This window comes from Melospiza melodia, chromosome 1, assembly GCF_035770615.1.
Source record: "Melospiza melodia melodia isolate bMelMel2 chromosome 1, bMelMel2.pri, whole genome shotgun sequence".
NCBI classification, from domain to species: Eukaryota; Metazoa; Chordata; class Aves; order Passeriformes; family Passerellidae; genus Melospiza; species Melospiza melodia.
The window spans coordinates 58575320-58602473 of NC_086194.1; the positions used below are offsets into that span (position 1 = coordinate 58575320).

The window sequence follows — 27154 nt, forward strand, 5'->3', positions numbered from 1 at the left end:
CAGAGGAAACTTTGAGATGGTGCAGGTACTAGGTAGGTTTGTATTTTTATTGTATTTTTACTAAAGAACCTGAATGACACACACCAAAAAACAAAACAAAAACAAAACAAAAAAAAAAAAAAAAAAAAAAAAAAAAAAAAAAAACAAAACAAAAAAAAAAAAAACCCAAAAAAAAAAACCAGCAAGGATTAGTGTCAAAACTTCCTGGTTAAAACTGTCATTTATATTACAACAACATTTTCATGATGCACAACATTTTTTAAAAATGCTAAGGAAGAATCAGTGTTCACCTGATGGTAACAGACACATTGCTTACTGTGACAAACAGCAAAATAAGACTCTTCTTCCAATCTGCACACTGCTTCCAGCTCTAACCATCCTTTACACTCTGGTACTTGAATCAGTACTATGGAAAGTAGGCTATTCAGGCTTTGGCAGACATGAAGGGGAAAGCACTTGCCATATCAGGTTCAACCTTACCTCTATTTGAGAGAGCAAATGGAAGAAATATTTAGCAACAAAGCGTACCATGCTATGGTAAAAGAATGCATCAATAGCAGGCCAATAACCATAATTATACCTACTCCTGCTGAACCTCAGATTTTTATACATAAAAAAATTTTACTTAAGTTAACCTTAATCCCACCTTATTAATAATCGTTTTCACAGTCACTTCAGTCACAGGCTGGAGATGGGATAACACCCTTGCCTGCCTGTCCAAATGGTCTCCACCTTTTCAGGTAGCTATTCCTATTCAAATCTTTACCTCTAGCAAGAGTACAAGAAAATAGCCATCTCGACAAATTTCATCAATTCAGGTCACTGACAAGTGCAGGCTGCAACCAACTGGGACCATTCTATGTTCTCATCCAGCCAAGAAAAGATTTATTGCTACTGGTCTGAGGCTTGGAACTTTAATTCCTCTCCTCTACCATATAAATGAACCAGAATAATGTAAAATGGCGTAAGTACAAGGATCACATTCAGCTACAAGATCTAAAGCTCTTGTGGAAATGAAAATCAAACACAAGAGACATTTATGGAGTTATTATACTTATGGAGTTATTATACTTATACTATTATATTTATGTCTGCTCTGTAGCTGATTAACTTGGACACTCGCCCAAAGACAAACAGTTAAACTATTACATCAAGAAAATGACATAAAATGCAATTGTTGCTTAATTCAACTAGCCTGCTCTTTTCTTTTGGCTCAAAAAATGACACACTTTAAATTTCTAAATAGCTATTCTGGTTATTTCTCTGGCACTAAAATCAGGATCTCTTACCACAGCAAGTAAAGAAAAACTCACCAAGACACATGCCTAAGTTGATTTTCATGATCCTTTTCAAAGGCCCAAAGAATCCACTTGAAACAGCAACTTCTTCCTTCTACCAACAACAAAGCTCCACAAACCCTTACTGTTATCAAATACTCTCCAATCTCATCAGTATCCCTTCACCAGGGATCTTCGGTTTCCATTCACATCTGTAGCACCAAGGGTACTTTCATATTGGTACACTGGAAAAGTACTCTGCTTTTTTACTCTTTTCTCACAAAAAAATTTCCTTTAAAGCCTTCATAGTTTCTACTTTATCATAGGTTAGATTATTTTTCTTGCACTTCTAGAGGATATCATTATCAGAGCAGTTACTACCCCTTCTGTCCCACAGGAAAAAAAAAACCAAAACAAAACAAAACAAAAAAAAAACAAAAAAAAAAAAAAAAAAAAAAAAAAACCCCAAAAAAAAAAAACCAGAAAGCACTTCTAGAATAGATTCTTCAAATAAAGTAATTTTCTAGATTACAGCAATTTACTCTCATAATCTCTGCTGGTCAGAGTGACCCCGAGATGCGTTAGAAAGTCTCTTTTCCCAGCCTGGTAGTCGAAGAAGGAGTCAGAACTCTTCTATTCCCATTCTCAAGGTTGTTTATTGTTTCTTATCTATAAAATTCTTTTTCTGACCTGCGGAGGTCTGACTGGCAGGTCGGGTTGAGGCACACTGACCACCTCAGAGGCGGTGTTATCTTTTTATACTAAAAACTACATGTACATTATTTACAATAACTTTCCAATACCTATCACCTATGTTACACAGTGAGCTTCTACTCTAAACCAATCTAAAAGTGCCACCATCACTCAGAACACAGAGGCTAGGAAGAAGAAGGAAAAGGGACAAGGCATGTCCAAATTCCTCTATCTTGGGACTCCAAGCCCCCATTCCAAAAACCACAAAAATCTATTTTTTCACCCCATGACAAACTATTATTCTACTTAAACTCTCTTGACTTGTAATTCTGCATATAAAGGTGGTAATTTGCTCCATGGGTCAAGATCAAAGGCACAGGGGTCTTGGACTCCGTGCCAAGGTCTCTGAGCTCCCCAGGCATGGGCTCGAGTCCTCTAGGGCAGCCAGAGGAATTTCCTGGGTTCTGACAATTTACAAAAGCAATAGTCCCATTATGCACTTGCCAAAATCCGAAATTTCATGGAAACTAATATCAAAAAACATGGGAGACCACTGAATGCTTATTTAAAAAGCTTAGTTAGTTTTGACATCCAATTATTTGGTAACATTTTTATTATTACAGAGTAATCATGTAGTGTATCATGTAGTGCTGTTGAAATCAACTACAACTTCTGAAGCATCTTTATTACCTGGACATGTTTGTCTTCAGGTTGGTTTACAAGGCAGATCTGAAGGCTGGTATTTTTACAAATGTTGTGAGGGGAAAGCACAAATACAGTTTTGTCAAAATCTGAGGTGCATCTGCAATCATCTATTAATGAAGAAGTGGTAATCTTTCCAGAAAAAGCTACCAAGTCCAAAAAGCCAGATGGTTAGAGGTTTTGCTCTTTCAAAATATTTTTATCTGGCAAAGTAGACTTCTTAACAAGCAGCAAGTCATTTGACAAAACTAAGCAACTAAGAACAAGCAGTGATTCTGCAGTACTGGGAAAACAGCATCTGCAAGTATACAGTTAGCTAGTCAAGATTTGTATGTTGACCTTTTAGAATTATGTGAGTTTCTTTGTATAATGCAGCTTAGAGCAGGAAAATTTGTAAAATTTTTCAACTGTAGCTGTATATCAACACAGGCCCTGTCCTGTCCTTTCCCTTACAGCAAAGGCAGAATTTCCAAACAAAAACTCAATTTCCTACAAACACATATAAGCATATTGAGCGAACTACAGTCGGAACACACACTGTTCTCCCAAGCAAGAGCATACAGAAGAAAAAGTGGAAAAGAGAGACCTGTCTCTTCATAGTATTCTTTCAGCAAAGATTTATGTCTTAATGTTGCCAAACAAACCTGATACTAACAGCCAAAGAGAGCCTATGACTATATGCTTGTTTTGTTTGTTAATTTTCACTACACACAAGATTGTAAGGCAGTAAAATTTTTTATAAGATGCAGCCCTCAGCAGTAGAGAAACCACAAGGAATGCACAGATGTGATAACATTCTTCCAAGTTAAAAGCATTACTTCAGAAACATCAGCATATAAAATATGTTGAATCACTGATGAATGAATGTACCTCAGTTTGCCCACAAGCCAATTCTCCAGATGAATTGTTTTGAGCCTGTTTTAAATAAAGGGTCGCTTCAGTTAGTGAAATATTACTAACTGACAAGGCAAATTCCAAAAATACTTCACTAGAATTAGAAACCTTTTTCCCCTCACTAAAACAATTTTTAAATAGCACTTAACCCCTACACAGCCACATAGGTATGCTCTAAGCATATCCCTTTCCCCTCTGTACATCAAAAAAGCAGTTAAGTGAGAAATAAAAATGTTTACCAAAGTATCTGAAAAAGCTTCCCAATGTTATTAATGGAGATGACGGCAACATTTTATTTCACATCTGTATCAGATCCCACTTGGTCTGAATTTTTTTACAGGGGGCAGAAGGAAGGGTGGCAGCACAAGGGAAAACGTGTAAAGGAAAACAAAATGCCAGACAGCTGTGCAAACTAATGTTCAATTCAGCTTAAGTTCAATTCACAGCCTGTTATTACACTGACTGCAGCTGTCACCTTCCCCTGTCTGCAATTAATTGTCCACGCTTTTGCTTTCCAGTTATTCTTTCACCACCTTGAATAACCTAACACACCACAGTTCACCATGTGAACCTGAGACTCCAACCTGTCTCCAAGTCCTCCATACAGTCACAAGCGTACTGTGTTTATATATAATAGCAGCTTGAACTCTGGAAACCAAAATTTACTGCTGATAGAACAGGTAGTACGACATCAATACTAGTGCAGAAATTTATAACAAAGAAATACCATTTTGCAAGCAAATAAAGGATGAAGTATTTTTCCTAGAATAAGTGATAAAATTCTTTAAAGTTAAGCCAAAACAAATTCTGCAATTTCATAACCTGAACTACTGTATTCTATTCACTCAATCATGACAAATTAATCTTTTCCATGCAAAACATGCACATATACACAATCTATTAATTGTATAATTCCTGTACCACAACATATAGATGCCCTTTTTGCTCTCACTGCTAGCAGGTGTGTACACTGCTAGCTGTGAGTACAGAGAGATGTCTTCAGACTAAATGATATGTCTTTGTCATGGTAACCCTTTGCAGAAAATTTATTATCTTTCTATTGCTCTGCCTCTTGAAGGATGGCTGTGTTTAACTGTCTCACTGTGACTGAATGTGTTTTGTGAAAAGGAGAGAACCTCTTATAGACTTCTTGGTTTATGTGAAGCATTCTCCAAACATCAGGCTGCTTGAACTGAGATTCAGTATTCCAGTGAGCTCAGTCTCAGGAAAGCAAGGTGATCCTACAAGGTCATCTAAGTGAAAATTTCTAGCAGAATCAGATGACCAGGAATTTAGACTCATAGTTGTCCAACTCATCATTTCCATCATTTCCAAGCATTCGAGTCAGCATAAGCTTGTATAGTTTATAATCTACTGCAATACTTACTTGCATCATGACCTATGCTAAGACTTCCTCTTCACTACTGACTGACCTATCTAAATCTAGAAGCAAATACTTCCACAGAGACAGCAACAAAAAATTATCCTCCAAGGTGTCCCAGAGGTCCTCCTATAATAAGTGCCAATACCTAACACAGTCCTGAAAAAAAATTCATTTTTACAGGCATTGCACAGTTCATGTTCTTTGACTCATTCAACTTGCTTGAGTCATCAGCTCCTTAAAGAGACATTTCTTAAGAAAGTAATTCAATTACTAGAAACCACTTACTGCTCTTCAAAAATGGTAGCAGATGGCGGAATTGCCAGTTCTTTCAATTTTTTTTAATAATACTGTATCACCCAAGGTCTCTCAAACACCAAAAAAAAAAAAAAAAAAAAAACCACAAAAAAAAACAACCACAAACCATGCTTTATTCAGTTTATTCAAATTTAACTCCAAATACACAGCACAGTCTCCTGTTAGCAGACACTGATCTACCAGCAGGTGACAGTCACTGTGAGTTCAGGAGGTTTCAACTGCCCCTGGTTTCTTTTAAAAAGACCTCTGCAAGATGGGTGAGAAGAGTGAGAAGAGTGCTTAATATTCTTTCCTTAGGACCCAATGCACCTAGAACGAGCCACAAACTACAAATGCATCAAGGTAAATCAGCTAACCAAAGCTGGACAGACTACATTTATTCATCCCAGAAAACGGCCTTTATCAAACACATTTCTGAACAAAATTCTGAGAGATCTTAAAATAATCAAAGAGTAATCCCAATCCAAAGCAAACTCCTAAAATCTTTGAATGTAGAAGCAACACTGGGGGAAATGCCACTAAAAAAAACCCTATAAGCTTATGCCAGGATTCTGACTCACGTGCTGCTAGTTTCTACCTTAATAAGAAATAAATACCCTCAGAAAGACAAAAAGTTCCAAATGACACACACGCACATAAAAAACTTTTGAAAATATCTTCTGGTGTGGGGAAGAGGTAAGGGATTAAATCTCTCTGTAACCTGATGAGTGCTATCTTACCTGCAGGATAAGCACCCAAGAAGAATTCTGAGAAAATTCAATGCAAAGAAAATCCTAATTCTTTTGGAAAATCTTGACTTAAAAAAGAGCAACTTAAGAGGAGGCAGGGCAATACAAGTTCAACAGAGAACAAGCTCAACAGTTTTTAAGATGTTTGGTTGAGAAGCAGAGCATAAAATTTGCAATTATCAGTCCCTTGTCCGTGTATATGATCCCTTCTACCCACATGTAAGAGGTCTGAAGTTGAAATAAACAAGAAAAACATATTCATGAGAGTGAACTATTGTGGATTGTCAATAAATAAAATTTTCCTACACTCACTAAAATATCTACATAGTAACCAAATACTACAGAGGAGGCTCAGAGTGCTACTGAGCAAGTTTACTTCCCTCATCCTGCAGAATACATGATGTTGTTCTGGACAATTAATGTCAATTTCTTCAAGAGTTGTAGCTTAGGAGTTGTGCAGCCCTGCTTCCCATCTACATTCTTCTTGCATTCTCTCTATCTAGTCTGGAACTCCATGTCAGCAGACAGAGAAATGTCTTCCAGCAGACAAGAATGAACAATCCCTCCCCAATTACAGAGTCACGTGTGGGCTATAAGCAATTTTTCAAACATAAAAGGAAGGCGGGAATTTGCTATCCCTATGTTAGCAAGCTAAAACAAGCCAGCCTGCAGATGGCAAGGATCAAAGCATCTAAGTCACCTCAAAATTAATCCCCTTCAGGAATGTTCACCACCTCCCATTCACACATACTATATCCCTCCTGTCCTTCCCAGAGCAATAAATTCTTTGAAATTAGAATGATTACCCAGATTACCATCACGGTTTGACAATGGCCAAACACCAGGTACCCATGAAAGTCACCCACTCACCCTCCTACAGCTGGGCAAAGGGTTCATGAGCTAAGGACTGGAAGAAGACACTCCAAGGGCAAAACAGGCTCAATTTAGAGGTACATAGTAAATTTAATATTAATAAAATAGGAGGAGGATAATGAGAAGTAAAATAAGCCCTTAATACCACTTTTTTTCCCCCAGTGCCTCCCTCCTTCGTACTGACAGTGCATAGAGATAGGGGGCAGAGTTTTGGTCAGTTCATCACCCCAGATCTTCTTCCACTGCTCAGGGAGAAAAGTCCTTCCATCATGAGACAGTGCGGCTCCTCCTACAGGACACAGTTCTCCGTTAACTTCTCCAATGTGGCTCCAATCTCATGAGCAGCAGCATTCCCAAAACCACTGCAATGTGAGTCCCTCCCACAGACAAAGAGTCCTCCCAAAACTGTTGTGGCATGGATAACTTTTCCGGGGTGGAGTCCTCTAAGGACAGGCTGCTCCAGCCTGGAAGCAGGGACTCCCTCTCTCCATTGTTTCCCACTGGATCACAGCTTCCTCCAAGCATCCACCCACTCCAGCATGAGCACCTCCCCCACGGGCTGCAGATCTCTGCATCTCCCATGGATCCCCATGGGCTGCAGGGGTACAGCTCCTTCACCATGGTCATCAGTCACCACAGCCTGCAGAGTTATCTTGGCTCTGGCACCTGGAGCACCTCTTCCCACTCCTTCTTCACTGACCTCGGTGTCTCCATGTTGTTTCCCTCACATGTTCTCACCTCCTCCTCTTCTCTGGATAGAAAAACACTGTGCCCCCACTTTGTTTTGATTTTCTTGTAAATATGTTATCACAGAGGCATTACCATAATTTCTAATTGGCCCAGCTTTGGCCAGAAGCATGTTCATCTTCAGACTCATCAGGGATTGTCTCTGCTGGACATGGTGGAAACTTCTAGCAGCTTCTCACAGAAGCCACCTCTGTGACCTCCCACTACCAAAAACGAGGCCATGCACAACAATGTGGCTTTACTCACATTTCAGTCCAGCTCAGTCAAACCAAGTTTTCTAATTAAGCAGAATAACTATATTTTCACAAAATCTCACACCTGCAGGGGACATAGTCTCACTTGAAAGCACAGAGCTAAAGGCACTAACCAGGACAACTGGATCTTGTATATGAAGTGTTAATTCAACTAGGGGCTGCCTTCTTCACAAATAGCCACAAACCATTAGAAAACAATTCTCAAAGATTCTTCTGATTATTTATCAATTCCTTCTAGCAACACATGATCTTGCACCACACGATCATTGAGCATTTTGAATTGATAGTCTTAAGCTAAACTGAGAATCAATGCTTCAGTCCTGGTTTTCCTCAGAAGTACTGTTCTGTACTTGTAGATTCAAGATGTCACAGTTGAACACAGACACTCTTTCTCAATTAGCACCCAAATCCTCTTTCTTGGTAAGAGGCATATTATCTCCTGCAGACCATAATGAAAGCTGGAGTGCCTCATTATGTCTCTATAACCTTTGGTAAAGGTCAGCTTGTTCATACACCTTATTACCCTAACATACAAGGAGAACAGCTATTCTCTTTTCAGGGCAGAATTAGCATCTGCATTTCAAAATAAAATAGAGTAACAGCATGTATGCACACAGGGAACAGTCAAAGTGTTTTAATGACATAGAACTAAAAAGTTAAAACTGCAATTTTTTTTAAAATTTGTTTTCTTCAAATTACCTCTGCATAGCAGAGAGAGCAGGTATTAAACAAAAGAATACTCCCCGCAAAAGCTAAAAGATTTTGACATGCTACTCTTGTACTTCCTGGGGAATGGAGTTCTAACTGGCTTCTGGCATAATTCCTCTATAGGTTCATTTCCTAGATGGAACTATATATCTTATGATGCATTTTATCAGTGCTAACTATAAAACTATTGTGCTTCAGGAAAGCTATTCCTTGAAGAAAAGTCCAGTGTGCTTACCAAGGCTGGGGATGGGGGAGGGGGGAGAAAAATATCACAAATTAAGCACATTACAGAAAGCAGTACAGAAGTCAAAGCACAATATTAGACTGAAAAGGCAGAATTTCTAAGCTTCAAAAGGCAAGAACTCTATGGAAGAATATTAATGTCAAGCCAGAACTAAAACTAATTCCTCCTCTGGCCCATCATTAAGTGTCTTGAAACAACATACGTAATTTAATATAGACAGACAAATTTTAACATAAGATTCGAGCTTTCACATTTAAATATACTTTTGGAAGGCAGGCAGGTAAAGGAGCAGAAGGGCAGCACCAAAATATTTTACATAACCACAGTATATAAGACAGAAGGAAATTAGACAAAAAGAATACTAGCATCCATAAAATACTGCAGAATACAAAAAGCTCTCAACTACACTAAGACCTCAAAATAACAGAACAGCTGGTATCAACTGCAGCAAGGCCACTGCTGAATACCTGCTGAAAGGGAATACCTGCAAAGTTACAAAAAGCACAGAATTGTCAGGCATTTGTTTCCACAATCATAAAGAAAATATGTAAGGCTTGCCCATATTTATGTGCTATAATTTACTTATACATTGAAGATGCATTCCTGAAACATGCATGTTGCTGATATTTGAAAGACAGTTTTATTTCAACAAACCATGCTCAAAGAGCAAGAGCAACTATAATAGAATAGCAGGGGTTTTTTTAATGTTTATAACCTTACAGGTCAAAAAAAAAAATCTGATACTGGGGCTAGACCAGAGCCCCAACAGAGAACAGACAGAAATTTTAGGAAACAGGCTAATAACAATCTCAGTGGTTCAGTTGAAATCTACTAATCCAAACATTTATTACATAAAATCCAGTCTACTACTTTAAAAAAACCCTGCAGAGTTTGATCTTAAACACCCTAACCTACTGAATTTGCCACTGGAAATGCCAGGTTTCCCAGAACCTGCAGTAATAGGTTGTACTTAACTTTTCATCTTCCAAATCAAATCCATCTCAACTGAAAAAACTAGTCCTAAAGACTGAGTGTGGCTGATAACTGCAAGAATAATTGAATGACTGGAAAAAAAGATTACATGCCTCAGGAATTACTTATTTCTAACTTAGTGAAATACTTTGTGTTCTTAAAGGAAGCATTTTCAGAGGTTTTTCAAGCACAAATTAAATTGATTACATACTAAAATCAACAGCAATTCATTAAATCACAGACCTAGGCTCTCATTTCTTCACCACCACAACAGTCTATGTGTTTATTAGCTATAATCAGGTAACAACACATTCATCAAAGCCAGAGGGAACAGTTTGTTACTAAAATCCAAGCAGCTGAAGTTTCTTCATGTATATATAATAAATTAAAAAACAGCAAATCACCTATAACCCGGCAGACATACAATATCAATTATTTGTTTAAAATTACATTTCAATTGCAAACACGACAGGAAAGTGCACCAGGTAAACAAAACCTAGCACATATTTTCAGAAAACCAGATGTTCCCAGAAGTACACAATACCCACAAAGATATTCTTTATAGCTACTATTTCCAGGACACAGACTGTTAGAAAAGTATCCTGTAACAAGTCACTATCATCCACTCATCAAAAGCTTTCATGCACAAAAGTTGTATTTCCATTACTAACTCATTTACAATTAGGGTAAAAGTCACACCAGGCTGTGGAACACAGATCATGTCTCCTCTTCACTAGCTCCATGAGAGGCAGAAGACAAGGATGCTCACAATGCAGTACAGAAACTAACACTGCTAAAGCTAGGCATTACAAACCATCCATCTCTGGAAGAAACCTCTAATGGAGCAATCTACTAGCTTGTAGTTGGTATAAAACAGCCAGGAATGCCTGATCTGAGCACATCTCAGTCTCTCCTGTTACAGCAATTGCTCTTCATACTAAAGCACCGAAGCAGGGAGGGGATAATCTGCGTGTACAGCATACTAAAAGGCATACCGGAAGACTTCTAAGCCAGTACACTGTCCTCTGATGTGGAAGGCTCAGCTTCAAGCTCCTTCTCACCTTTTCTTCCAGATTGCACATGAGCACCCCAAACACAGTGCTGTGGTATCTGTCTTTTCTTGGCTCTCTGAATAGTGGATTATTTACCACAACGATCTAGTCTCAGATTCCAACACCAGTTTTACCCCTCTTCTTCACAGTGGGTTGCCCTCAATTCCCCCTATGGTGCTAAACTACCAACTTACCTAACAGCAGTAAGCTATCTCTGCTAACCACTACAAACAGCCACAGCCCTGAAACAGGAAAAAACCTCAGTATATCAGAGGATTGAGCTACTGACACTACTGCTGCCAGAGGTCTGGAGAAGGAGGATGTACCCGCTTATGCAAGGACAAGAAGCAACAGCAGCATCCTGACACTGACCAGCAGCATGAAAGAAGGTGCAGAATGCAGAACACAGCTCTCTGGGCCTTCTTTATCCCCTCCAGAGAACAGGTGGTAAGCCAGATCAAAGTGTTCTCTGGGTCACTTTCAACTGCAGCAACTTGCTGAATCACTAAACCAAGAGATATGGAAACCTAAGTGCACAAAAAAGCCCCCAAAATGCACTGAGATGAATAAAGATGATTAGGACATAAAAATGTCCTATTTTGGCAACCAAGAAGCCTTGCAAAAACCTGACATTTTTGTCTGCCAAAAGATAAGAGGTGCAACATGCTTTATATGGCACAAAGAAATATCGATAGAGAAAATATTTCAGCAGAGACCCTGGTATACAACAAGGCAATATTACACAAATATAAATATCCCTCATCAAATTAGATACTAGCAATTTCCTTTTACCTTATCTCCTCAAAAGAATTTTAGTAGTACTAGTTGCAAAAAAAGAACAAGTACAGAAAGACCTATTGAAGAAGAGAGACCACCCATTTTACTTCAACTAAAAAGACAGCTGTAAATACAGTTCTTCTACTGATCAATGATAATGTGCTTACAAAGCATTGAGTCTGAGATACTGTATGCAAAGTACACAAGGTAGTATAGTACATTGAAAATTTTACATATGGTCTAATGTACATTCTTCCTTGAATTGAAGAGAGCTCAAACTCACATCACAGGATTCCACAGTTTCCCCAACTAAAATTATCCTTCAAGAAAAACCATAATACAGCATTTTAATTGAAAGTAAAATCAGATGTCTACAATCACCTTTTCACTCCGTCTGCAAATATATGGATTTGACCAAGTTGGGAGAAAAAAAGATGCCCTCTACCCTGCTTTTTGTTTGTTCCATGTTTAAGGCTTAAAAGATATCACCACCAAAGTTTTGTTTTTTCATTAAATTAATGCAAGACCAAAAGTTAAAAAGCTAAGTTCTAGAGGTTTCTCCTGAACATATAAAACCTAATAGACTGTTCTCCAAACACCACCATTCTTTTTCTTATTCCCCAAATCACAAATAAATACATTCCTAAATGGATTCACATCCTCTTTCTGCCATCCCCAAAGCTAAGAGAGTGTCTGTGAAGCTCATGGAACTACAAAGATATAACAGCATCTTCCCTTCCTCTGTCTTTGAGGCTGCTTAATTTCCTCAGGTCCTTTTCAGTGGATGTACACTGAAAGCAGGCTGAATCAACACATCTGTCCATTACACTGCTGCATATCAATCTGCCCCCTTATGCCTCAAGCAATTCATTATCTCAATTCTGTTATGACAAAGGTCTGTACCTGCAAGGTAATTAGATAGTAGCATGGTGGAGTAGGCAAGATGAGAGAGGGAGTAGTGAGCAAAAGAAAAAAGAAAGGTAGACACCTAATCCCTGTGAAGCAAGGCAATGTTAATTTCCTGTCACTGGCAGATTGCTACAACAGACCCTGCAGATTATGAAAATTCTGGCTTAATGTATCAAGCACAGAAAAGCTATACTCTTTTCCAGAAGTTCACAAGTCCTGAGTATGCAAATCCAGTTATATTGTTAAACTGTGAAAAAAGCAACTTTAAAAGCACAGTTACGTTGTGAAATACATCAATACAGAAGACTATCAAGTGGAGAAAAAAGGGTGAGGGGGCACTTACACACATTAAGTGTATTACCATTATCACTGCAGACTCCCTCACACTACCATAAATGTAAGAAAACCTGAGACGTACCTCAGGGTGATAGTGACTTGTTACAGGATACTTTTCTGAACAGTCAGTGTCCTGGAAATAGTAGCTATAAAGAATATCTTTGTGGGTATTGTGTACTTCTGGGAACATCTGGTTTTCTGAAAATATGTGCTAGGTTTTGTTTACCTGGTGTGCTTTCCTGTCGTGTTTGCAATTGAAATGTAATTTTTAACAAATTGCTGATATTGTATGTCTTTTATCTTTTATCTTTTAGAAACAGCAGCCTGGTCTATCCCTAGCTATAAAACATCATACTGCAGGCTGTTTCTCTGAAACTCAAGTTTTTATTCATCATCAAATGGCAGGCTTTGGGGACGTTGGCCTGCCAAAACCTTTAATAGCTTTGATATTTCCCAGATGCTTGCTTTCCCTACCCCTCACTAAAATAATGTGCTCCCAAACACTTGCAAATACTTACATACAAATCCAATCCCTGTTACAGGCCTGCTGTGTAAGAAATAACTAAGCAGAAACCAAACTTCTTTTAGAGAGGGTATCCAGTCACATGGTTTGCTTCTCACCTTCCACCCACAAAGGTACTAAGACCAGGAGAAATAACAGAACAAAAGATCCAAAACCCAGCCCAGACAAAACAAAAACAAAAAAAAAAACACAAAAAAGCAAACAAACAAACAAAAAAAAAAACCCCCAAAAAAAAAAAAAAGGCAAAAAGCTGAATCATTTACTCCCCGTCTCCCACCTCTCCTATCACACATCTTTCCTTCACAGCTGGAGAGTCTCCATCAAGGTACTTTCCAAGAGACTCTTCAGCAATAGGTCAAGTGTGTAGCTGATACATCAGACTCTCATTATGACATGGTAACTTCTGGTTACTTTCAGTTCTGTATTTGAGCCAAGATCCTTCCAAAATGCAAATGAGTTAATAATCCCGTTCTTCAACTGGCAGCCAGAAAAACACCACTAGAAATTCTCACCAGGAATAATATGGAACTGTAAGCCCTAAAATTAAATGCTAACCAATTATTAAGTTTCTATAGCGTTTTTACTGACTTCTAAAATAATTTCCTTACATTGGTTCTCCTTCATTATACCTGTTCTGCAATTTCAGAACTACTCTATTTTAGTTATCATTGCTCTTTTTGTTAAAGAGTATATTTAGGAGACACGTAGGTAATTATACTAACAAAGTTTTATATAAATAAGTGTCACCCATCTCTCAAAAATACCAACATTCTCTGTCATTACAATCACTTCCAGAGAAGGGAAGTCAGACAAAAGAGAATAAGAGACTCCCCATCAGGTTTTTCTAATACAAAAAGAAATTGCTGTATTTTTCCAATATTCTGCCTTATTATATCTCTGTCTCAGTGGTATCTTCTGATCTGCTAGCTATAGAGCTTATAGTCAAAGTGGCAGATAACCCAGAGGAATGGACTAACATGCCTCCCTGGTGAGCAGCCCAGAGAGAGAATGAAAAAGATCCCTGTTGTGGGTGCTATGTTTGAGATAGAAATATTTTCTGAATGACCAGAAAACAAGAGCAGGCCAAAAAGGTAATACCAATGGTGATGATATCCAAAAATATCACAGCTATTTTACTAAAACAAAGTGTGACCAGCAGAAAGGTACTTTGGATTAAATTGAAAGGAACATGGATTAAACTACTTGTGGCCACTGCCTTCTATAAATAATAATTCCCTGGGGCACATGCACAATCTAAACTGAAATAGAATGTTTTCATTTAAATCATAGAAAACTCTTGGTAATGCATCACTAATTCATGAGCACATGTAGTTCCAACAAATTATATAACTAATTAAAACTTCCAATAAACATGAGTTATTAGAAGTAATCGATTTAGTTACACAAAAAAAAAAGCCAATTCTGCCTATGTAGGAAGAAAAACCCACTATTTTCAATAGGTTCTCTTCTAGGTTCACTAGAACCTAGGTTTCAATAGGTTCACTACTTTCTGAGGTTCTCTTTCACAGCTTCAACAGCATCAAAAATATCATTCGTTTATGCAAAAGTCCTGCTTAGCCTAGACTAACTGTAGTTCTTTCTTTTAAAAATTAGTCATTTTAAGACATCTGTAATCAGTTGAAGTTGACCAGCATACAGAAATTTCCTATCAAATATCACATAAAATAGTCCCTAAGTCCTTATAGCTTTCACTTCTGTTTCATCATAACTTGTAGAAAGTAAGCACTGTGATTACAAATGTAATGACTACCACCAGGTACTTCTCAACATTAAAAAAAAAAAAAAAAAAGATAAAAAACCCCACTCTGTTGACCATATAAGCAGCATTCCAAAATAAAAAATTCAAGTTACAGAAAATACTGTAGTTCTCACCTTCTCACCTAATCCTAGACTTGGAAATGTGACTCTTGGTTAAGGTGCAACTCCCTTGGTTAAGGTGCAACTCCCTTACATTCAGGAGACCACCCGACATGGAGGATCACAGCTGTGGTGCACTACTGGCCAGCACCAATGCCAAAAGCTGCTCAAGACCTGGACGTTTGTGAGAAGATATACAAAGGTTCTAAATACCGATCCTCAGTAAGGATCATTTATCTAAGAAAGTGATCAGAAGGCTTCAAGCATCTGGAAGTTTTAGCCAGTGATGGCAAGACACTGCCAACAGTTCAGAAAATCTGGGCATCGGGAGAGATCTGGGTGGGTACCAAAACTAGCACCATTTATCGCACACGCCAGCAGATGTGCTGAGGCCCAAGGCAGCCTCAGCAAGGGCTGTCTGTGGACGACGAGCTAAGCGGGGAAGGAGGGGGAGGCCTCCCCGCTGGCCGACGCACCTCAGCCCCAGACCGGGCGTCTCCCTCCCTGACAAACCCACAGGCTGAAGTAACTTTCTAAGAGAGAAGAGAGTGCCGGCCACTAAGTTGCCCAGCATGGAGAGAGAGCTAGCGGGACTACAAAGATACGGGAGCGCCTTCCCGCCCCCTCGGCCGGAGCCTGCCTGCGGACGGCACGGTCCTCACAGCCCCGGCGCCATCCTGCCTTCCCTGCGGCAGCGCTCTACCACTTCTACCCTCCTGGTAATATGAACTCCCGAACACTGTCTCAGCGGACGGCGCTCCCAATCCCTCTAGACTGCCTGAACCCCCGCCCGGCCCCACCACCGGGAACTGTGCCCTTCCCGCCCTAACACGCTCCGGGGCGGGAGCGGAGCCCTGGCACCCGGTAGCGGCGACTGTGGGGGCCCCGCATCCCCTCAATCCCCACCGCGGCGGCCCCGCGGCCCACCGAAGGGCCTCCCTCCCTTCCCCGCCGCCGAATCTCCTCCGCCCCGCCAGGAACAAAGCCCCGCGTCGCCGCACCGGCCGGCGCGTTATCATTGCCGTGGATCACGACGGCCGACAAAGTTTACCTCGTTTTCCCGGCTCAGCGACAGGACAAGGCGGCTCGGCCGGGGAGCGGGAGCAGGGATCCCCCTCCCCCAGCACCACACACACTTGTTTTTATTTTCTCTGCTCCCTCCCGCCGTGAGAAGCCTCCAGCGTCTCGAACAAGACTGAAGAGGAGGCGGGGAAGAAGCGCGTGGCACTGCTCCCGGCTTGGGGCGGGGGGGTACGGGGCAGCCTAGCCGCGCCTTGCTGCCCCTCACCCTGAAGCGGCGACACCAGCTCCCTCCTCTGGCCTGCTACCTGGCGCCATCTCCCCGTGGCAGCCTCTGCCTCGTTCGGAGGGCTTGCGAGGGGGGTAGGGGATCTTCACGACGGGAGAGTGCCGCCACCCCTAGGCCCTGCATGGCTTGGCTTTCCTCCCTGTATCCCGGCGGCTTTGAGCTTAAGTGCAGGGTTAGAAGTTGCAGCTCCTGGAATAAGAGCATTTACCTCTCTCCGGGACGGCTTGGCTTGGCTGCCGGCAGAGGAGTGAGGCTAACACCCATAAGCAGCCACGCGCAAAGCAGCCACAGTAAAGAAGCCAAAACCGAGAGGTTTGCACCTTTTAGTTTCTCAGCACGGCATCAGAGATGCAAAGATGATCCCTAAAATCACAGCTTAGATGCTGCTTGTCATAGACACGTATTACAATATTGGCTCTTTGCAAATATTGAAATGAATACTATATGTGTTATGTTGGAAAGTTATACTGTATTAATCTCTTAAATAGTGTGGTAAATATACTTTTTAGGCTATAGCATAATATTAAAATAGAAACTATGTGATGTAAGATACTTTTTGTAACTAGCTCAAGGAATGGAAAGGATAACCAAGAAATTCTTCACATTATCCTAACTGGATAGAGATAACAGCAACAGATGCAAAGATCCCAAGAGAAGAAGTATCACCTCCTTATCAGGAAAGCTCAGACTTCGAGGAACCAAGAAGATTGATTTTCAAGATGGGGGGGGGGGGGGGGAAGTTAAAATTAAGCAGAAACACCCTAGTGTGAAAGGAAGGTTTGAATCATGTATGAGATATATGAATATGCAATAGGCTATTGCTTTTAAGGGGTAATTCTTTGTTAGCAAGGTGTGCTTTGTGGCAGAGTGCCAGGCACATAGACGTCCATAATTCTTTACTTTTTATTGTCTCTTATTGTCCTAATTTTTATTACTATTTTCATTACTACAAAACTTTTAAAATTTTAACAAAAGTGAATGGCGTTTTTCACACTGCCTAAGGCTGCAGATTCCCTCTGTACATATGTTCATGCAATAGAGTTCTTTACTACACTGGTATTTATGCTATTTACACACCAAGAATTACCTCTCCCTTGAAGTAGCTCAAGAAAGGGCAGCTCCATGCCTGGAGTTCCTGCCGGACATACACACATGGCACTGTTCTCTGTACCTGCTGGTTCACAGCTACTTCCACTTGCATAAGGAGTAACTTCCATAACTTTCCTTTGGTGCAGAATTTCACCCCCAAAGGGACTCTGAAATTTAGCTAAAATGGGTATAACTTGAGGCCATTCCTTGCATATATATATATATATATATATATATATGTAATCAAATATTAACTGAAGCAAAAAGGAACTTAATTAATAGAATTGGATTTGCTAACACACACCACACTCAGATGGCCTCACTTGAGGTGAATGCATATTACTAGTGATAAAAAGATTTGAGCATGCCTCTTATGACTAGGACCCCATGTAAACATGATGTGACCTTGTTGTAGCTTGTCCCAGAAACAAGCTCAGGGAAGTGACAAGCAATAATAAATACTTTATTACTCTTAGAGGCTAGATTTACAGCCAGCCTATTCTAGCACTAGGCACTTCTTCTGGCTGATTTAGGCAATACAGTGGCTGATATTTGCAATTCCGTTGCATTGAGTACAAAGGACCACCAAGAAACAGAGATCTTTAGAGATCCCAGAGATGGGTTTCAAAGTTCAATGTTAAGTCTGTTCTTTGCAATGGAAATTTCATATTATGGGAATAGGCAAAGTGCCTGCAACACCAACAAAACAAAAAGAGAATTACAATCATCTTCTAGCTTTCAAGCAAAAGTTTCAAAACTTGACCTCCAATGAAAGAAGGTAGAAATGACTATATATTGTTTAAAATTTAAACTATCATGATTTAGCACTCTGACAACATGGTTTTTAAATTCTTCCACTTAGGCAATACTTCACATATATGCAGACACCAGCTTACAGATGCACATATTTTACATATGACACTAGCCAAAGAAAAAAAGTATTTTTGCACAGTTCTGCAATGTGAAGGCTCAGTGCCAGGAAGTTTAGTGTGTAGGGTTAATACCACAGTGTTAGCCTAGCATAAATGTTCTTTACTTTTTATAGTATGTCTATGGTAAATAATACCTTCTAATATGTTTACAGCTGTACTTATCACCTCTATATTGTGAATTCCTCCCTTCATCACTTTTCCCTAGGAATTGGGAAGGACAAGAAAGGAGAAAATCTGTGTCTGTGTTTTAAAGAGGTTTCAGTGTTTTTGAACCTGCCTAGAGATATTACCACTGACCATGTTAAACATTCATCTCAGACACAAACTTGCTGAGTCAAAGAATCTGCTGTGTGCTAGGCTAACCTGCTATCAAAATAGTCTTGTCTTCTACTTTAATAACATCACAAACACATTTACGTATTCTAAAGAATGGAGTAAGAGTAGTTATGGTAGTGATTCACACCTTTCACACACTGGGTTACTACTTGCTCTGATGTGCTTTACTCTTACTGGTTTCTAGAGAAGCAACCAACTTTGAGTAATGTATCAGGTGAACAAATAAAGTTTTTATATCAGATGAAAGAAGGACTGCTTGGTCAGTTATCGCTGTGTTGAAACTAATCATCTATTCTTACCAGCAACCAAGAAATTGGAGAGCAAGTTACGCAGAAATCAGGGCACAGAAAAATGGTTTCGCTCCTATTGCCATTTTGCTTCAATAACACAAGGCAGAACAGTAGTCTCTCATGTGCATAAAATACATACAGTGATGGGATAAACTATGTTTATAACCACTCATAATGCATATATCACATTTGCATCAAGAACACTTGATAGATATCAAGTTTCCCTTGAGTAAGGGTCCTAAAATTCAGTATACTCTTTCAAACTAGGCTATTTACTATAAATTTGTGATCTGACTTCAGTGTTAGAGATCACAAAATAACTTTAAGTAGCTCCAAATGTAACATAAACAGTAGCATAAGAACTTATAGTGTTTCATAAATGTCCCTCCAGCAGCTCTGTATTCTGGCATGAACAACCACCACATTTTTATTTGTAACAAGAAAAAGAGTTCTCTGGTGTAGCCACAGCTCTCTCCACAGAGAACAACAGGCACAACTTTGCCAGGCATTTCCTGGGGAAGGCTGTGAGAAGATCAGAGAAAAGAATGATAAACAATTCTTGCCTTCACTTGCTGCACCTGTTGTTGTGCACATTGTGTAGAACGTGTTACGGAGTTTTGTTTACCGAAGGGTGATTTCTTGACTGGCCAATGGTGATGGTGTTTGAATTTGATTAACCAATCTGCTCAAAGCTGTATTGGACTGTCTGCAAGGGTGATTGGTTTTTTCTTAATGAGTATGGCATGGCATGGCATGGCATGGCATGGCGATTGATCGGCCTTCTGCAATCATGGAGTCAATGCTAATTATTACCCAGCTGGGGGCTTGCGACAACACTCTGGTAACTGGTTTTATTGTTTCTTTTCATTTTCAGCAAAACAAATCCTTATAGCTGCAGTGCTGTACAAGTAATAATCATCTCATTCATGTACTGTTAACAGAACTGGTATCTTCCTTCCAGGTAAGGTTCCTTCCAACACACACCATTCTATGATTTATTAATTGCCCTGCATATGTCAACTTTGGGCACTAAGTCACCATTTCAGAAATTTTCAAGCGACCACACCAACAGACCATATTTAGCCTCATGTTCTAGGAATGAACCCACCTGACCTATTTTCCATCACTGACTTACTGGCACAGATGATGCATGGTATCTGTGGTGGTTAAAAAGCTAATGTTAAATCTGCTGACTTATCAAACACACTCGTGATTGTGTTACAAGTGCAACAATGAAACATCAATCTGCATTAACCTCCTGAAATGTTCAGTTGATACAAAATCAAAAGAAAGATACAAAATCTCTAAACTGAGAATAACTTCAGTCCATACCGACAGTGTGTTGCAGAAAAATCTATCAATTATCTGATTCTTATTGGTGCTCTGGTTCTTTAATAAAAAAATGGACAAGAAAAAGAACCTTGCATAGTATTTACAACATTTTCTCTCTGTATTGATTTATGATATTCCTAATAAATGATTACATTTTTGCAGGTTATCAGCTTGCAAAGCAAGCCCCTGTAAATGCATGCCTACATTACCCATTACCAGATAGTATAGGCATGCTGAAAATAATTGTAGAAAATCAGGACCATGCAGTTTTAAGGTTGGCTCATTTATATTATTATGATACAACAAGCACTATATGTGTATTCATGCAATCCAATACTTGATGCCTTGTGATATAACAAAAAAAGCCTACTACTTTACATAGTCCCATAAACATTTTTCTATTCTCCAGTTTCCTAGAACTGCTCCTCTTTTTTTTTTCCTTGCATTAAGAAGAAACTAGTAAGAAACACTGCAATTGGCAAGTTCAAAATTGTGAAGGCTGCAGAAAAGCTTCTAATATATTGTATAATTGATGCTTTAACATATACTACTACAAATGTAGTTCAGAAAAAAAACCCCACTAACTCTAAAGGTGCTTTCAAGGCAAGTCTGGTGGTACTGAGTGAGTGAAGTCGTGTTATTTGATACAGAGAAAACTGATAGGAAAGCAAACTAAATAAAAAATAAAACAGTTGCTGCTTTTTACTCTTCACAAAATTCAAATCAGTTCTCTCATAGGACTGTCCTGGTTTAGGGAAAATTTGGGAGAAAACCTCTGAAGGGTTTCTTCTAGAGAGCAGATTCAAGGGGCCCCCTCCCCCAACCAGTTCAGGAAAATATTTCCTTGGAGAAAAATGGAAAAAACCTGTTAATTTGGCAGGCAAAGCATTCACTAGCACAAAATAAATGAGCCATATTAAAAAACAAAACCTCTTGCCACTCCAAAGGAGGCGACAAACTCAGAAAAGTCCCTTTCGTAGGCTGTAGCTTGGCTCACTCAGTCTCTTATCAGTCCCTCCAGCAGTGGAAATGCCATGGCCCAGGCCCGGCCCGGTGGGCCACAGGTGTGAGCTGCCGGTGCTCTGCTGGGTGTTCAGTCCAGAGCAGGTTTTAACAGGTCCAAAGAAAAGACAAACCACAGTCCAGGGAACTTCTCTGCCTCAGCTACCTAAAAACTAACTAAAAGCAAAAGAGAGCTTTGTCCTGCTGTCTGTGTGTCCATCTGCAGACAATGCAGTCCAGGAGGAGGAATGTGGAGGAGTGAGTGCAGTTTCTGAAAAAAAACTCTGTACTTCATCTTCCTTCCCCTTCGCTCTCAGAACCAGTCTTAAAGGTCGAAAACTTATTTCTGGGCTAAACAGACAAATGGGGATATGAGCATCATAAAGTCACCCCAGGGCAAGGACTCAAACAGAAGTTCCATACACAGGGATCAATTGCACAGTTCTTCAACTTCTGTGATGGGATACAACTGAATCAAATGCCACATCACATACTTAGTGTAACATGACTGGAAATTTAGTGCAGAACATACAAAAATTTCTGTAACTGGCTACACAAAGTTAAGAAAAACAAAACAGAGAACCTATAGCATGATGCTCCAACATGCTTCCTCAAATCTCAGTGCATTGCTTCAGGATTAGTGACTGCCAGGGTTTTTTGATGGCACAAGAGCTTCAAAATAATATTTTTCTCTTCCTTCACCTCCCTTTATCCTACAGTGAAACAGGCCCCAACTCAGAACAATCTGTAGAGATAACAGCTCTGAGACAGAATCTGCTGTACGTGTTGAGTGTCTATGAATAACATTAGTATGTGTGTACACTACTTATTAGTGGAGATGGGAGGATTTCCTTAAACTGAAGAGAAAGCAAGCTTTCTTCAAGTCTGTGCAGAGCATCCTACCTCCTAGTTATGGTCCAGTAGTATCAGCTACCAATTATCAGTGAAGTCATACAAGACCTCATAGATGAGCAGCCATGAGTTTCCACGTCCATTTAGAACCTTCACAGACTGCAGGTTAGCCACCACTGTTTTCTAGAATATGGAGCTAGACAGCTTGGGTTCTAGCAATTAATTTGAAATTAAGATTCTTTAGATAGGGGTAGATAGAGCCACACTCTTTAAGTACTTGTTGCAGGTTAGAAATGGTATTCCCCAGTTTAGTATTCCCACCAAAACGCAGCACTGCTCTACTTGCTCCCACTCCCCCTCTCCATCTGGCAGCTGGAGAGGAGAATTCAAGGCACAAAAAATAATTATCAAATAAGAACAATTACTGGAAACATCAATGAAATAAGAAAACAAACAGTAACAATCCTAATAACAAAAGTATACAAAATAGAGAGTGATTCAGAGAATTCCTTCCCCCATCCTAGGAATGACATGAGGTGGTATTGAATAACGTCATGGTTCTAGCCATGTCTCCTCATGCCTACTGGAAAACTTAACCCTGTCCTAGCTGGAACCAGGACAATACTACAAACAGAAAATTTATTTAACCAAATATAATAATAATTATCCCTCCTTAGGCGTAGTATGCTATGTCTCTGTAATATGTAAAACCAATGGGTGTGCCTCAAGGAGCCTAAATTTTTGTCCAGTTACTCAACTTCTGGCTGCTTTTTACAATCCCAGATATCATCTCCAGTGTAAGGAAGATCCCTAAACTTTCATTATAATTTCAGCTGTACGAAAAGCTTTAAAGATTTGAATGGCACATCTATGATTCACAAAAATCATAGGTCTCGTAGTTAATCTTCTCAGGGAATATGATGTCCTCTTTTTAATTCATAATGACATGACTCAAAGAATACACCCCAAAGAGTAGAATCTAACCTGCAAATGTATATGTATATCCCCCCTTATGAAAGGGAGATGCAACAAGACAAATTTTTGTTTTTGTAAAAGTCCTTCCTGTGAGTTGAAACATGTTTAGCTCCAGGTGCCCTATTTCAAACTCCTGCATCCTTTCCCCTCCACTCCAGTTTATAAATCAAAATAGTCTTTTTCTCCCCAATTTGAATCATAAGGGGAGAGAGGAAGACACCAATTTTGAGTTTAGTGTGAGCTGACCAATAACATCAGAAGAGTTGCAATAATATAACTGTAGCCGCATGAATTAGGAAAATACATTCAATTAGCCATAATAAAATAGAACAGAGGAACAACATTGCTCTGAGTGAACATGAGACACAAATCAGCCTGTTGTATTTTCCCAGAGCTTACATTCAACTCTGCAGACAAACCAAAACTATAACTGTTGAATGAGGAGGAAGACTTTTAGCATAGTGGCAATTATAAGACGCAAGGGAACTGCTTGTTCAACACCTACTTGTTCAACACTAAACCTCAGCACAGTATCCAGTCAAGAAAAATGTAGGATAAAACACAATGAAATTCTTCATTGAGATCTGTTATAGGGATGGAGAATGTTTTAATAATTTCACTGCGTCTTTGGTGCTCAGATTGTCTCCTGAAGACAATTTTTAAAAAAATCAAAAACCTTCTTACAATCTGTCATTTCCCATAGAAGTTTCTGAAAAGTTGCTTTCTGCCTACTTGTTAGATTATGCCAGTCTTACAGGAGTAGAGATACTGGTAAATTATTTATGACAAGTGGCAGGAAGCACTAGCATGACTTTTTCTAGGTTCACTCAGCCACCTGTGAAAGCCCTCAACTTCTTGAGCAGGGCACTAATTGGTGCTGTCCCACACTTTTGGCCCACTTATGCTGACACAGCTTCCTACCACAGACTTAGTTTGCACTGGTCTACAGAATGTCTCTTGCCACTACAGCCATCTTACCTGTTCAAAAAATATGAGCACTCAGAGAATTACCCTTCTGCTGGGAGGCCTCCATCTCCACTGAGGCTTTGTCAGCAGTGTTCCACCAGTTTAGAAAAAGGTATTTTCCCTAAAAGGACTCCCAGTTGACATGAGTATGCCAGTCCAACTTCACAACTTTAAAATGTACAGCATGACAAAATTCTGAGATTAACTCCCCTTATCCATGATAATCTTTGTTTTAATTCCCTTTCTTTGCTATCTGTTTTGTCAGCCTGGAGACTTCACATTTTCAAGCCTTTATCCCAAACCAGGAACTATCCTTATAATACAGAAAACTGGGATTAATGCATTATTTACTTATCTTCAGAACCTTATAAATACATCAAGTTATTGCAAGATTCAAGATAAAATGAAGATACAGGCAAGAATATCCACTTGCTCAAAGCTACAGGCAAAAGATATTGCCTAGAACTACAGAAACTTGCTATAGCCGAGACATATCTACTTATTTACCTATGTCACCAGAACAGCTGATATATATATTTACAGGCTGACAAATCTTCCTGATCTCACATTATTCCAAAAGCAGCACCTCTGAAATGAACTAAGAACAGTGCTTTTCTCTCTTCAATACGGAGAACAGAAATAAACCTAAAATAAGGGATGTTATCCTTCACTCAAATTTCTTTCACAAGCTTGATCAAGTTTATACTTATTTTGGATCATTCCTATGCCTACTCCAATATCAGACAGATGTACAGTGGTAGCCTAATTGCGTGACTCAGATTTTTGTGACTGATTTTTCCTTTCTTTTCCAACACTTACTGAAAAAAAGGCATTAAGTGGAGGAGAGAGGGTCTAGAAAAAGAAACTTAGACTTCTAAGATTCTATTTTAAATGGCCCCCATAAAAAAGGTACAACAAAATCTCAAACAACTCTAACTACCCTAAAGGCTGGATCTTGAGATCACAGTGTTGTTCACATAAGCACAGAACATTCTGATTTAGGAAAGATCCACAAGGATGGTCAAGTCCAGCTCTTAAGTGACTGATGCATACAGAGATTGAACTTGCAAGTTTGGTGTTATTACCACCATGCTCTAACCAATGTGATATTTATAACTTCACAGAACATCTAAAGACAAGTTATCAGGCCACCTTAGTTTACGACAATTATATGGAGTGGAGATGCCAAAATGAACTACCTACCCTTAGTTTTAACCACTCCCCTTTCACCAATAAGGAGACATAAATGGAAGAAGATATAAGTGAATAAAGAGTTTACTAGAAAACAAACAACAACCACCAAGATAACAGCAATAACCACTAGACATAAATCTGCTGAAACCCTTGGACTCCCCAGGAACAAGAAAACCACATGCTAGGTATCTTGGTTTAAGACAATTTAAGGGAGATGCTCTAAGATTAGTTACCTGCTCTTGGTTTTGACCAATCCATTGCCACCCATAAGGAGAAATTAATACAAGTTGATAGAAGTGAAAAAATAAGTTTACTGACAAGCAAAACAGAAACAGGCAAAAAAAAACCTCAGTGAAAAATCTATTAGATACAAAATTGCCAAGTCTGCCCAACTTGCATGGGAACAAAGAGAAATTTAAAATGGCAGGGACACCTCCCACCAAGATGGCTGCTCTGTAGCCAAGTATGTGGCTCAAAAACAGTGGGGAAAAATGGCAGCCTTACCTCTCCAGCAGTGGAAATTCCATCAACAAAGGCAACTGGCACACTCCAGCAGCTGGTACTCAGTCATGGGCTAGAACTCATGAAGAGACTTTGCCATCCTCTTGGCAGGCAGGAGACAGCAAAGCAGAGCTGGAGCGACTCTCCCTTCCTGCCTCACACTGTTTGTGGGCTGAGGACCACACAGAGTGAGGCTGCTCCACTCCCCTTGACACAATGTACTGGCGGCAGTCAAGCACTCCCAGAATTCATCTTGAGGCAGTCCAAGATGCAAGAGAAGAACAAAAGTGGAAAAAAAAATCCCAAAGCAGACCTTCTGCCTTGAGCAAAGACCACAAGGCAAAAAAGATGGTCTGTTTGGGTGACTCTGACTTTTTAAAGGAATCCCAGCAATCCCCCAAACCTGGCACCCTGTCTTAAAAAGAGATAGTAATAAATCTGGGCATTGATACATAAGGAGTACATCCTTCCTCCCCAGATGGTGATACTGTAGCATGCTGCATGAACTAGAAGACAAAGTATGGTGGAAAAACCCTCCCCCAGGATGGCAGCCATCATAAACAGACTGGATGGACCAGAAGGCAATGACAATATGGCAAAGAAGCCCCACTCAACTCAACCTTTCCCCTGGAAGAAAAAACAGGAAGCAGTTCTGGTGGCAGACGGGGTGTGCTGGCATTGCCTAGGGGGCTCTGGCCCCAGGGTGTCAGCTCCCCTTCTTCCTTTTCATGACTGTCATGAGGTGTATGTGTGTGAGAGGTCAGAGCAGCTGCTCGCTGCCTCCTCCTGCCACCTGCTGCACTCAGCCGGTGTTGGTGCTGCTGTCATAGGCCCCTGTCCCAAAGGGTAGGAGGGGGAAGAAGAAAGTGGACCCATGGAGCACTGAAGAAAGGCCGCCCCAGTCCCCACCAGTCCTATCTTGGTATGGCAGCTGCAGAAAGGTATTCACTCTGAAACAGTTTTGGATTGCAAAATTCAGCTTCTCAGGTTTCTAACCAGAGACCTGCCCAAAGCAACTTCCTTGGGAGCCCAGAGAGTGACAAAGGCGGTCTCTGCATGTCTGTTGGCTGTCTTTTAAAGGGACCACGGACCGCTTCTTTTCTGTGAACC

At 39.9% G+C, this 27154-nt stretch overlaps 1 protein-coding gene and 1 long non-coding RNA gene across 6 annotated transcripts in view; one reads left to right on the forward strand and one right to left on the reverse strand.

The window, feature by feature from the left end:
- The window catches only part of TNS3 (tensin 3), a 202219-nt gene extending 185766 nt beyond the window's left edge, over positions 1–16453 (reverse strand). For all 4 annotated transcript variants that reach the window (XM_063158847.1, XM_063158857.1, XM_063158867.1 and 1 more), the window contains exon 1: positions 16318–16453. The gene's annotated coding sequence lies outside the window, so the exon portion shown is untranslated. The remainder of the gene's footprint in view (positions 1–16317) is intronic.
- A 55-nt stretch (positions 16454–16508) lies between these two features.
- Positions 16509–25241, forward strand: LOC134419541 (uncharacterized). 2 transcript variants are annotated; one of them, XR_010028077.1, is made up of 3 exons: positions 16509–16887; positions 20097–20183; positions 24615–25241. It is a non-coding gene; the product is annotated as an uncharacterized LOC134419541 (long non-coding RNA). The 2 variants fall into 2 exon arrangements; XR_010028078.1 differs by having other exon boundaries at positions 16509–16649.
- The last annotated feature ends 1913 nt before the right edge of the window (positions 25242–27154 follow it).